The sequence below is a fragment of the Mesoplodon mirus genome (genome assembly GCF_964341445.2).
Source record: "Mesoplodon mirus genome assembly, chromosome: 14".
Classification (NCBI taxonomy): domain Eukaryota; kingdom Metazoa; phylum Chordata; class Mammalia; order Artiodactyla; family Ziphiidae; genus Mesoplodon; species Mesoplodon mirus.
This window is the reverse complement of record NC_138990.1, coordinates 18,454,706-18,468,097: the sequence shown is the minus strand read 5'-3', so window position 1 is coordinate 18,468,097 and position 13,392 is coordinate 18,454,706.

Genomic DNA, 13,392 nt, shown 5'->3' with positions numbered 1-13,392 from the left:
TATGCGGGGAAAGGATGCTGAAGACAAGAGATCAGATAGAGAACCCAGTCCTGCTTTTTAGCCTCTATTTTCTATGCTCTCTTTGGCTTCTACCTTTCCAAACAAGCTTTTAAAGAAATCCTAATTGGATAACCATTTGGGAAGCAAAAATAGAAGTGGGTTTCTTATACTAAAATTATATCAAACAAAATGAAAACATTAAAATACCAGAAACAAATGTAAGTGATGTTTTTCACCTGGGCCTAGGGCAGGTCTGTGTGCTACCAGAAGTTGTAAACAATGAAATGCCGAACATTGTAACACTTCTATATGGCAAAAATGGACTAAAACAAAACAAAAATAAACAGGTTAAAAACAAAGATAAACTGAGAAAAAACAAGAAACACATGACAAAGTGCTAATATCCTTAATATGCAAAGAGCAGTCACATATCAATAAAAAAGGAATACCTCAATAAAAATGGGTAGAGAACTGGTAATTTTTCAAAGACATACAAATGTCCAATTATATAAATGTGAAAATGAAATTGTTTTCTTGATTGGTAGGATTTATAATACCTAATGCTGACAAAGGTGTTTGCAGGAGTATAAATTTGGCACGTTTCCAGAGGGAAACCTCTGGAATAGAGATAACAAAATGGTAAATGTGTATGTCTTTTACCCAGCAATCTCACTCCTAGGAAAACAAGAAAATAATTGGCCAACTGCGTAAGCAACATGTTCACTGAACCATGGTATATACATGGTATAAACTTGAAATTGTTTGTCTTTCAATAATGAAAAAGAATAATTTTTAGCTATGAGCCAAAGTTTTAATTGGCTCATTATGACATTATAGTATCTTTATTAAGTAAATTATGGTATACCAACCCTATATCATCCTATCCTATTAGCCACTAGACAGGATAATGTAACTCTATATTATCATAAAATAGGACCAGAATATATTTCTGAGCTTTAACAACAGCAACAGAAAAGTGAGAACTATCTCTCAATCCATATAAAGACTGTAATTTGAAAGGATGTTCATCAAGATGTTAACAGTGCTTTATCTGTGTGTGGCTGGATTCAGGATAGTTTACTTTCTTCAAACATTTAAGAAGATTCTTCTATGGCAAGAAGGTATTGTTTTAAAATCAGAAAAATACAAGCTATTTTCATGAAAAAAAAAAAAAACCCAAACATACACACAAGCCCTGCCTTTCAAATACGTCCAATCCAGTGACCACACTCAAGCACTGAGGTAGGAGATACAGAGATAGATGGAAACATAGAAATATACAGATTATAGATACATAGAATACAGATGCTTAGAAACATTGCCTTGAGAGAACAGAAAAGCTACATTCTGAGGTTCAAGGTGAACTGCACGGGTCTTACTTCCCTCTGGAGTGACACCGTTCTTTCAAATTACCCCCAATAAGGCTAACAGACGCTAAGAACAATCCACAATAATACACTATAATATTGATTATGATTCAAAACATAAAAGCAGCATTCAGCTGAGACTTTGGGTTTTCCGTGTCACAGGCTCTGGTAGAGCTTCTCTGCCTAGAATACTCTTCCCATGGCTCACATTTACAGTAAATGTAATTACACTTTAATGGCATTCATCTCATTCTGTCACTTTTTCCATAGCTCCTATTTTTAACCAGCACAATGGGAACATTTGTCCTCTGATTCACTGATGAGTTTTTAGGCCAGGAGTCTGGCTTTTTAAATGACAGTTCCCTTAATCCTAGTGCTGATTTTTTAAATGAAGTAACAGCCTGTAATTAAAACAACGGAGCACAGGCAACCTCATGGAATAAGAATAGCGATTCAGCACTGACTTCAGGTAATGGGGTCCATCAGCCACTGTGCCAGAAGCAGGAAGTGGGGAACAAGGGTCTGACCCTGGCTTTGTGGCCTTGGAAGCCACTCCAAGGTCCTGCACTCAGTCCCTACGAAAAGGGACACTGATCCTGAGGTTCCTCTCGGTCAGGCCCACCCAGCAGGGTGAACCAACGTCAACCAGAGGCTTTTGCTCCTCTGGAAGAAACCAGTGAGGGGCATCAGTTCTGCCCACTCAAGCAATGCACGTGGGACTTCCACAGAAGGTGGGGCTGGTGAGGCTCTCCTGTCAGACCAAATTCCATGGAGACGTGGAAGGCATGTCACCTCCCCTTTATATCTCAGCCTGTGGGGGACATCTTCACCCAGAAGAATGTAGTGGGAGTGACTCCCTGTGATGTCTGGGGCTCAGTTACAACAGGCCACCAGCTTCCTGCTGGCTCTCTTCACATGCCCTTGGGACACTCCCTCTCGGAACCCAGCTTCCAGGATGGGCAAGGCCAGGGCCGTGACCAAGGCATGAGTGGGCTCTGGCCAATGGTCCCAGTGAGCCCAGCCCTTGAGCCAGCATGACCCAGCCCCACACGTGAGTGAAGGAGCCTCGGGGTGACACAGCCCTGACCACCTGAGTAACTCCTGGCGTGAGTCTTCCTCGCCGAGGGCCCCAACACTGTGGAGCAAAGGAAAGCCATGCCCACTGGGTCCTGATTCACAGAATTCGTGAGTGTAACACAAAGGTGGTTGTTCATGCCACTAGGTTTGTGGTGGGCTGTGGGGCAGTAATCACAGCTGGAACTCCACGTCTGATGAATGAATTCATGTAATAAACACTTACCTGGTACTCACCAGAGTCAGGCCCTCTACTAAGCAAGATGCAGACGTTAATTTGTATTATAACATTGACCTTTGTAACAGCACTGTGAGGTCCGTATCATTTCCATCTATATTTTACAGTTGAGGAAACTGAAGCTCAGAAAAGTTAAGTAACTTGCCCAAAGTTGCACAGCTATCAAGCAGGAAAGGTAGCTTCCAGACTGGGGTGATCTAACTCTGGAACACACACTCCTCAACCACTTGGTAGGTACGCTGGTTCTGCCCAAATCTCTGTAGCCTAAACTTCATGTATCCACTCCACCAACAGGCCCCAGCATCCTTTGCTTCTTTCTGTCTGGCCTTGGTAAACTGTGATCAGATGCTCCAGGGAAACTCACCTGTTCTGCACACCTCAAGAAAAATCTAATAGAAAGACACTTTCTCCCTAGGAATGGGCAAGTTCATTAGGTGCCGTTCAGACCAGCCTCACAATGACTCCTGGCCCTGACCTGATTCTTCCGCAAGCCCAGGCAGGGGCTAATTCACTTTGTTGCAGCCACACATGCAACCAGAGGTTGCTTCTTGAGCTGCAAGACCCTGCTTAACAGTCATTTTCTTTGGGTACCCGCTGAGTTCCCTGGGTTCTTGGGTGCTAACTCAGCAGGTCTGCTGTCTCCAAAAGAGGACACTGCGTGGTAGTGGCCTTGGAAGGCCTTCGGGAGCTCTTAGGTGTTGAATTTCTTTGCTTCTGCAAACATTTATACACACCCACGAGCAAACCCTGGTCAATAAAGGATAACGCTTTGCAGACTTTTAGCAAAAACTTTCTCTCTTAAACTCCACGTCTGCTTTTTAAAAGTTTTTCCTAGAACCATGGAATCAAACCCTGATAGTGGTGCCATTAGATCGTGCAAAAATCCGCTGCAGGAGTCTCCTCGACTCTAGGTACCGATCGAAAATTAACAAAACCTTCCCTATGGTCCTTTCCAAACAATTAAAAGCCCTGAACAAAAATGGCAAAGCTTCTGACCCACCTAATGTTCTATTTGCAAAGAGAAGGGCAAACTCACTCACTTAAAAATAGGTGCCAACACAGGGCCTCCAAATAACATTGATTCCTCCCTCCCACCCCCTTTCCAACCTTCTTTCCCTCTCTCCCTCCCCCCTTCTTTTTATCTTTCTTTAAATGATGCGCTTATTGGGTTTAGGGTGAGAACTATGAGAGGTCACAAACACAAGTGGATGCTGGGAGAGTGTGGGAAGAATTGTATCTGTCTGATATGTCATAACGTGTTACAAAATCACTAGAAGAGCAGATCAAATATGACTCAGAATTCATTTTGAAGAGATTCGCCACCCACCAACCCCAATCCACTGTTCACTGATTGAAGCATAAAAATGTATCCAGTAACACTGAAAGTTCATTCTCCCAAGACCTCTCACTGCCAAGGACACGTCTGGCTGAATATCAACAGTAGGATCTGCCGAGGAAAAGCGAGGGGAGATTAAATAAAAAGCCTCGGAGGGAATTCTCAAGTCCAGGGAACTTTCATTCTGCTTCATGTCCTGCTGGCTAATGCCGTTTCTCTCTCTCAGACTCATTCTAACACAATAGAAAATGAAAAACGTGCCTTGAAGGCCAGTGACTTTCATCCTACTGTCTGTGAATGTGGTCACAGGCCTCTACGAACTGTACATTATTCCCAAAGAATTCACAAGTAGGATCCCGGAAGAGGACAGGAATGGCCCGGATGCTACACAGCCCAGCATGGGGCCCTCCTTCCATGATGATGCCATTCCTGTAATTGAGAGGGTGCATCCATTAAGAGGGCTGATGAATAGTCTGAGATCACACAATCAACTGTTATGCAGTATAGACCTCAAATAGAGAAAAATCAAGGCAACCCCCCCGCCCAGCATTTAACCCATGTGGAGGAGAGGTGTCCTGGAAAGTGATAAATGAAACAGTGTGAGAACATAAAAGCCTCATATGCTTTTGACTGAGAATTTTACTCACTAGGACACCAAGAAAGTAAGGGGTAATCTAGAAAGAGATGTTATTTCCTAACGTTCCAAGCAAAATTTAAAAGACCAGAGGAATAAATAGATTACACAGAAGGACTATGTAATGGTGGAAATAAAAAAGGAAAGAAAACTACATGAAGTTCCCCAAATAAGAATTTAAGATTCTTCCCAAATTGTACTGACAAACTTACTGTACGAGTTTCTGGGTCATATGAGGCCCAGTTTATAATCACAAGTACTAGGACCAAGCAATCCATCTCAAATGAGTGAATCCACATGATGCCAAAGGCTCTGTGCTTTCAAACAACAGGCTGCTGCTGCTGGCAATGGTGACTAGTATTATTACAGCCTCGACAACCATGTGACATCAGCAAAGTGTTCTAAACACTTTACAAACCTCAGTTCATTTAGTCCTCACAATAACCATCTGGGTTGGATCCTTTTTACAGATGAGAAAACTGAGGCACAGGGAGGTTAAACATGTTTTAATGGCACCATGAGAAGCCACTGTAGGTGCTGCAGGTAGTGATAAAGATGAAGCTATTTGCTCCACGAAGGTTAGTCCTTGGATAATGTGGAGTCATACCAGGCTTCAGGATGTAGTCCTCAGCCTGACATATTCAAGATTATCCTTTAAGTTAGAGCTAATCAAGTCTCAGGGATGGATTTGTACAAACCACTATAATCCAGCTTTAATTATAAACCAGAATACCCATTTACTAGAGGTTCCCAAACGTCCACTAGTTCACAGCTCAGTAAATTTTTCACTGTGCCCCTAAGCCAAAAAAAACCATGTACCAGTTTCTTTTATTAAGTAGTTAGGGCCAAACAACTTAAGAAGCACTCAGGTCCTAAAAACTTTTAGCTGTTTGAAAATATATATGAGAAAATTGAAAGAAAAAATAAGTTTGTTATTTATTAATGGGATGTGAGTGCCTGTCGGGCACTGCACACTTTCCCCACCTTGGAATCTGACCCTGTCACCTTCACTTCCTGCTTCAGGTTGAATTTTGAGCTGTATCTGCTTTTAGCAAAGCAACTGCCAAAAACCCTGCTTAGGAAAGATACGACATCATCAAAAGAGGGGAAGTGCAAGCTTATGTCAAAGCTGCGAACTCCTTGGAGGTAGCAGTTGCTGTCGTGTTTGTTAAATGGGCAATATTGCTGTGCTTCTCTTGACAATTTAGGATATCCCACCCCCATTAACCTGCTGCAGGAATCTGGGGTACCTCGGCACAGTTTGGGAACTGCATTAATTTACAGTAAGAAATACAACTGCCAAGTGTATTGGACTTCACCCATTTTCTTCCCAGTAGCATTGGGAAACCAAAACAGAACGAGAAAACCTTTGGGACTCAAAGTCAGTAAGGGCTGGTAACAAGGGGCTGACAGACCTGTCCCAACTTTGATCTAGTTACTGTGGTTACAGTACTACAGACCAGTCCAGTCCAGTTTGCGTGCCTGTGTGTGTGTGTGTGTGTGTGTTCATTACACTATTTTATTTGGGGATCTCAAATCCAAGGGATAGAACAAACAGTTGCAAGTTTTTTTTATTGTTTTCTGTAACATTTGCAAAAAGGCAAAGGATGATTTGTGAGTCAACTTTTTACTAACTACAACTTTTTATGAACTATACATATATGTTTTGTAATTACTCTTGAAGTTTTTTTAAAATCACCATCTCAGAGAAAGTTACCTACAAAAAAAGAAGTACTGGTCTTTAATTTTTTTTTTTAAATACTGTATTTGCTTTAACAGGTATACAAAGAATAGCAGCAGCATTTTTCCTATCAGGACGCTGGTATTTTCAACATTTTAAATGTCAGTGAACGGCTTCAGAGTTTATGATCTGCTTTCAAAATTAAAAGCTAGAATGGTCAAGTTAAAATAGGCTTCTTCATCCACTATAGGATATAACTCATTTCATCAATTCTAAGCACCCTTCCCCCTCATTTTTGACGTTTCCGAGGTCCGGGTGCATCCTGCGGGGTCTGTTGGCCAGGCAGCTGCAGGGATCAAGTTGGCTTTGCTCGCCACCTTCTGGTAGAAGCGAGGCAGTGCCAGCATTAAACCTAGTAGCACAGGGCATCAGAGCTGGACTCCTAATGCAAGGACCTTTTAGGATTAATTAACGGATTTATTTTGCTTCTGTTTGCTGTTTTATGTATGCACAAGAGTGATACGTGACAGACATCTATGTTTGAATACGTCTAAGCAAGCTCTTTAAACATATAGAGTAGAATGAACTTCCGGGCCAGCTCAAACTGGCTTTGCACCACCAGCATCCCACCCCGTGTCTGTCTGTCCAGGTCCTTCTCCCAGGTCGACACCTGCGCAGCCCTTGTGCAGCGCAGCCCAGAAGTGCACGGGAGTTTACCGCCCTGGGATCAGGCTCCAAGCAGTGGGGGTCAGGACTGAGGGATAAGTGACCCGGCCTCCCCTCTGTGGGTGGACAACGCTGTGCACTTCTCAGACAGCCCTAGGGGATGGACTTCCCACCGCCCGCAGCACTGACCACAGATTCTCAGCCTTAGGCTGGCCTTTCCCCCTTCCAGCCTCCCTCTCAGCTCCCTCACTCCTGCCTTCTGGACCCCCTCTCACTCTGCACCCAAGCCCTTGGCTCAGGCTCTACACTTGGGCAGATCCAAACTAAGAGCTGTGCCCTTTAACCCTGGCACTTTATCACAGAAGAAAGTCAAGAACCAAGCACCACCTTTTTACACTGGTTACAATTTCCGGTTTGATGTGATTCATGAACCACCATATTTTTAAAAATCAACTTTGTTTTGTAGTATGGTGTTCAATTTACAGAAAAATTAACAAGATAGTAGAGAGAGTACCCATACATCCTGCACCCAGTTCCTCTGTTCTTACATCTTACATTAATATGGCACATGTGTTACAGTTAATGAATCAATATTGATACATGGCTATTGGCTAATAACGTCCATACTTCATAATTCATTCTTCTGTTTCAGAATTCCATCAGGACACCTCATTACATGAGGCAGTCACGTCTCCTTAGGCACCTCTTGGCAGGGGGGGTTCACAGTTTTCTCAGATTGCCCTTGTGTTTGGTAACCTTGACAGTTTTTTGTGTGTTTTTTTGGTTTTTTTTTTTTTTTTGGTACGCGGACCTCTCACTGCTGTGGCCTCACCTGTTGCGGAGCACAGGCTCCGGACGCGCAGGCTCAGCGGACATGGCTCACGGGCCCAGCCGCTCCGCGGCATGTGGGATCTTCCCGGACCGGGGCACGAACCCGTGTCCCCTGCATCGGCAGGCGGACTCTCAACCACTGCGCCACCAGGGAAGCCCTTGACAGTTTTGAGGAGTTGTGATCAGCTCTTTTGTAGAATGTTCCTTGACTGGGATTTGTCAGATGTTTGTGCACGATTATGGGTTTGGGGGAGGAAGACCAAAGAGTTTACCTTGTATCATTTTCATCCCATCACATCCAGGGCCAAACTAGCAACATGCCTTATCGCTGGTGACTGTGACCTTGGTCACCTGGCTGACAGAGCTTGCCAGCTTTCTGCACTGGAAAGCTACTCCTCCCTTTCCACACTGGTCACTTTGGAAGGTCACCATGTGCAGCCCATGCTTGAAGAGTGGAATATCTTAAGTGTGAAGCATTCACATAAATTATTCAGAATTCTGTGCCGGAGATGGTCTCTTCTCCCCACTTGTTTATCTAATCTCATCATTTGTCTGTACAGACTCATGGATATTTACTTTACACTTTGGGTTGTTATCCAATATTTACTTTGTTGCTCAAACAGTCCAGCCATTAGGAAACTCCTGCATCCCTGTGACTCGTTGCTATCATTGTGATTTTTGGTTTTGTTTTGAGCACGTCTTTACTTTCTGGCACTACAAGATGATCCAGGCGAATCTCATCTATTTCCTGCTCCAGTTTTATAATCAGCTACTTTTCTAAAGAGCTCTGGTTCCTTTTTTAGGGAATGGTTGTTAGAAACCAATATCTGAATGGTAGGTGTGGTCTTTGCGACGGGGGGTGTCGCTGCTTTTAAGCCCCTTTGACTGACAGAGCAAGGAAATGTGTTTACTAACCTGTGTATTACACTAAATTTGTAACCACTGGTGTCCACATGAGTTCATACTGATGGCTCCAACTCTAATCCATTACACGTGGATCACTCTAGGCTCTTCCCCCAGCTTATCTGTATGTAACCTTACACTCTTAACGGTGAGAAACCTGGCTCCCATCATCTGCCAGCCATTTATTTGTTTAAATCTAGAATATTACAGCAGTATCAGAATTGTTAATGCATACCAATGTGAGAAATTACTTTATGAGCTGCAGTATAGTCCTTACGCAGTTTCTTTGGTGCTTCATCTTACAGACTCCACTCATTTCCAGGGTTACTTCGGTCAGCACCATCCCCCGCAACCCCTTCCGCGAGGCTGTTTCATACATTTATAATACAGTTAATTGTTTTGTCGGTCTGTGTTCCATCCATGTATCCTGATTCTCTAAGTGATTTTTTTAAATGTGCATACATTAAAATTCAATTTTTGTGCTGTAAAGTTCTATGGGTTTTGACAAATGCATACTGTCATACCTCCACTTGCATTGTATCATTCCAAATAGTTTCATTGTTCTAAAAATCCTATGTGCTTTACCTCTTCAACCCTCCCACCCTCCCCCTTGAGCCCCTGGAAACCACTCATCTTTTGAACATCTCCATAGTTTTGCCTTCTCCAGAATGTCCTGTAATTAGAATCATATAGTAGACCGTCTTTTCAGCCTGGCTTATTTTACTCAGCACCCATGCTTTTTGTGACTTGGTAGCTCATTTCTTTTGATCGCTGAATTACATTCCGTTGTATGAAATTACAATTTGTTTATACATTTATCTATTGATAAACATTTTGGTTGTTTGGGTTTTGGTCATTATGAACAAAGCTGCTATAAACATTTGTGTGCAGGTTTTTGTGCGGACATTAGTTTCCAGTACCTAGGAGCATGACTGCAGAATCATACGGTGAAAAGTATTAAGAGTATTATCCATTTATTGTGCTCGCTGTTTAGATTTCTAGCATCTTATTTTCTATGGTTCTGCCTTTTGTGTGTCTTTTTATTCTTCAATCTAGCTTTTATTGAATTAACTGAGCACCCTCACACAATTTTAAAAGTTATATGCTTTTATTTTACTGTTACTTGAATTTTTTAAACCCTATTTTTGCCAACCTCTTGAATACTTTTTAAGGGTCTAAGAACATTTAAACTCCAATTAAGTCCCCTTCAATTTGTGTGCTACTTTGTCCTATTTTTCACAGTTCTGTTTCATCTTAGTGTCATAAAGAAGACATTATTTGTATTGTTTTGTAAAGTCAATGTTCAGATTTACCCATAAATTTTTTGGTTGCTATGCTTTCTTGAATCTCAGAGCTTTCATCATTGTCCTTCTACACAAAGTAAATCCTCTAAATTTCCTTAGGGAGAGTCTTTTGACGATAAACATACTTACTCTACGTCTGAAATGTCCATTTCATCCTCATTCCTAAAACAGAGCTTCACTGGTTATTAAGTCTTGGTTGATAGCTTCTGTTTTGTTGATGCATCTTCTTAGCCCATAGATACTATTACAGTCTCCTGGCTTTCACTGCCACTGCTGAGAAGGCAGTGCGCCGTACTGTTACTGTGTTGTAGGTAATCTGACTTTTCTGACTGCACTTACAAATTTCTCTGATATTCTGCAGTTTCGCTGTATACATGAAGGTGTGGATTTACTTCATTTAACTCACTTGAAATTTGTATAGCTTTCTGAGGATTGATGTCTTTCATCAGTTCTGGAAAATCTACCTTCATCTTTCCAAGTATTACCTATTTCCAATACTCTCCTTTTAAGATATTAAGAGATACACGTTAGACCTTCTCAGCCTCTCCTCCACATCTCTTCACCTAACTCTTATATTTCCACCTACTTGTCTCTGTGTGCAACCTACGGGGTAATTATTTGCCTCTACTCTCCAATTTACCAATTCATTCTTCCAATGCTTACTTTTATTTTTAAGATTTAATTTTTTTAAAGATTTTTTTATATGGACCATTTTTAAAGTCTTTATTGAATCTGTTACAATACTGCTTCTGTTTTGTTTTGGGTTTTGGCCCCGAGTCATATGGGACCTTAGCTCCCGGACCAGGGATTGAACCCACACCTCCTGCATTGGAAGGCAAAGTCTTAACCAATGGACCACCAGGGAAGTCCCGCAATGCTTATTTTTATAAGGGACTTATATAAGCAACTCTTGTTCTTTACTCTTTTATTTATTTAAACATGTTAAATGTGCTCTTATTTTTGGTCTTGGAAATTCCACTACCCTCAATCTTTGCAATCTGGATGCACTCTTTTTCTGCTGGCTTTCATTCAGAAGTCAAGGCATCCTGTGATTTGGGGGTTTGTGATTTATGACTCTGAGCTCATATCCCCGTGGAAAGTGTTTGAAGGCTAAATTAAAGCTGAGTTCTTCTCGTGTGGATATGCAGTTGCTTTGGTCCCGAGCCCAGGGGCATTACAACTTAAGACCTCTTTAAGAACTTCACAGGGAAAATGTTTAGATCACATGTACCAGGAGAATTTAAACCCACATGAGGGAAGGCTTGTAACTGAATTCTTAGGGATGCTTGTGCTCTCCTTTCCAACCAGTGCTGGCTCCCCCCAAGACTGAAGGCAGTCCTTTGGGAGTCCGGCTGTTTGCAAGGGAATCTCCCTGAAGGCTCATCTCCTGCCACCTGCCCCCCACAATCCATCCTCACAGGAGCTCGGTGTCACCAAGAGTATGTGCCCCTGGGGGGTAAACAGGCTCGCCCATCTTTCCGCAGTTCTGCTTTCACTTTGTTTTTGGCCTCAGAGGATGAATTCCTTTCTTGACAGCTCAGTGGCACATTTAAGAACATTTTTAAGAAGTTCCATCCAACATTTTGAGTTACCATCAGGTGGGCTGTTCAGAGTATCTGGTCTTTCACAGATGGAAATGGAAGTCCTGGTCTGGTTCATAACGTTACTGAAGGGCAATGATGATGAAGCAGAGGTAGGGAACAGACACTGGTCTGCTTCGTCGAGTAGTGTGAAAGCGGGGAGTAGAAAGCTTAGATCGGTTGTGGTTTTGACTGTTGAAGGGCAGAGGCCTCTAACGGGAGATGCATAAGCTGCTTCTAAGAGAGCCAAGATGGAGGTTACTTCTTTCCCAAGGAGAGAAGTCCAGAGAGGGCAGTCAAGAGCTGGGTTACAGTGGCATCAAAAATATCATCCTCTCTGCTCTGGCTCTGTAAGCACACCCTCCAGCCCAAGTAGGCTGCAATCACACCTACAATGCCTGTCTTTCTTAAGAAGCTTGCCCAGAACTCCCAGCCAACTTCTGCCCACCTCCCTCTGGCAACACGTAACTCCAAGGGAGGCTGGGAGTTTAATCCTTAGCTGGTTCCACTGCTGCTCGAGCAAAGCTGGGGAATCCTGGCCCTTGTTAGGCAACTAGCAGTCCCTGACACTGGATCCAAACACTTACTGCCTGAGGCCCCACATCAAGGGAGACGCTGAGATAGACGATGACTTACTAGAACAAAGTCCTAAAGAATGTGGAGGAGAACAGGGTCAAAAGTATAGAGGTATGGCTTAGCCGTGGAGAGCAGACCCATCTTGACTGGACACTGAACACAGAGAAGACGAGGCTACTGCAGGGATGGGCGGTGAGACTGGCCCCAGGGAACTCCTGGTAGCACATGAGTGACAGTTCCCCTATGGAGTCACCAAGCGGGGGCAGTCTGCAGAGGGCGGAAAGCTCGGACCATTGGCTGTGTGAATGTAAACATCAAGAACACCTGTCGAAAAGGCTGTGTTTATTTATGAGGAACAACTCGTTTCCATAAACAGGACAAAACCACTTCCATAGGAACACGCTTCTAAAGTAGGCAACACAGGGGACTTCCCTGGTGGTGCAGTGGTTAAGAATCCGCCTGCCAACACAAGGGACACGGGTTCGAGCCCTGGTCCGGGAAGATCCCCCATGCCGCGGAGCAACTAAGCCCATGCGCCACAACTACTGAGCCTGTGCTCTAGAGCCCACACGCTGCAACTACTGAAGCTCATGCGCCTAGAGCTCGTGCTCCGCAAAAGAGAAGCCACCACAGTGAGAAGCCCGCGCACTGCAACGAAGAGTAGCCCTCACTCGCTGCCAACTAGAGAAAGACCATGCGCAGCAACAAAGACCCAAGAAAGCCAAAAATAAATAAATTAATTAATTGAACAAAAAAAAGTAGGCGACACAGTCAAAACACATTTGGCCTGTCACACTTGAAATGTACTTTGGCAAAATCTGGGCTTGTTATATAAGAAAACAGAATTTAAAGCTGGAAGTAATAAATTATGAAAAACTGAGGCATTAGTGACAGAGGACCCCCTTCTAAGCAGTCCTTTCGCATCTCTCATAAAGTGTCTTTTGCATCCAGGACGACTTCTCTGAGGCACTTCGGGAAGAAGCTGCCCCAGGAAGCCGTTCTGTCTGCAACCTCAGCACAAGAGGGTGTAAATTCAGGTTTGCAATGAGGTAGGTGTATACAACCTAACCGTATCCTTTTTCTCCTCTACAAAATAAGGAAAATAAAGAAGAATCAACTGTATTTGATTATAATCAGCCCTCTGTATCTGCAGGTTCCGCATCTGCGGATTCAACCAACCACGGACTGAAAACCCTCTGAGG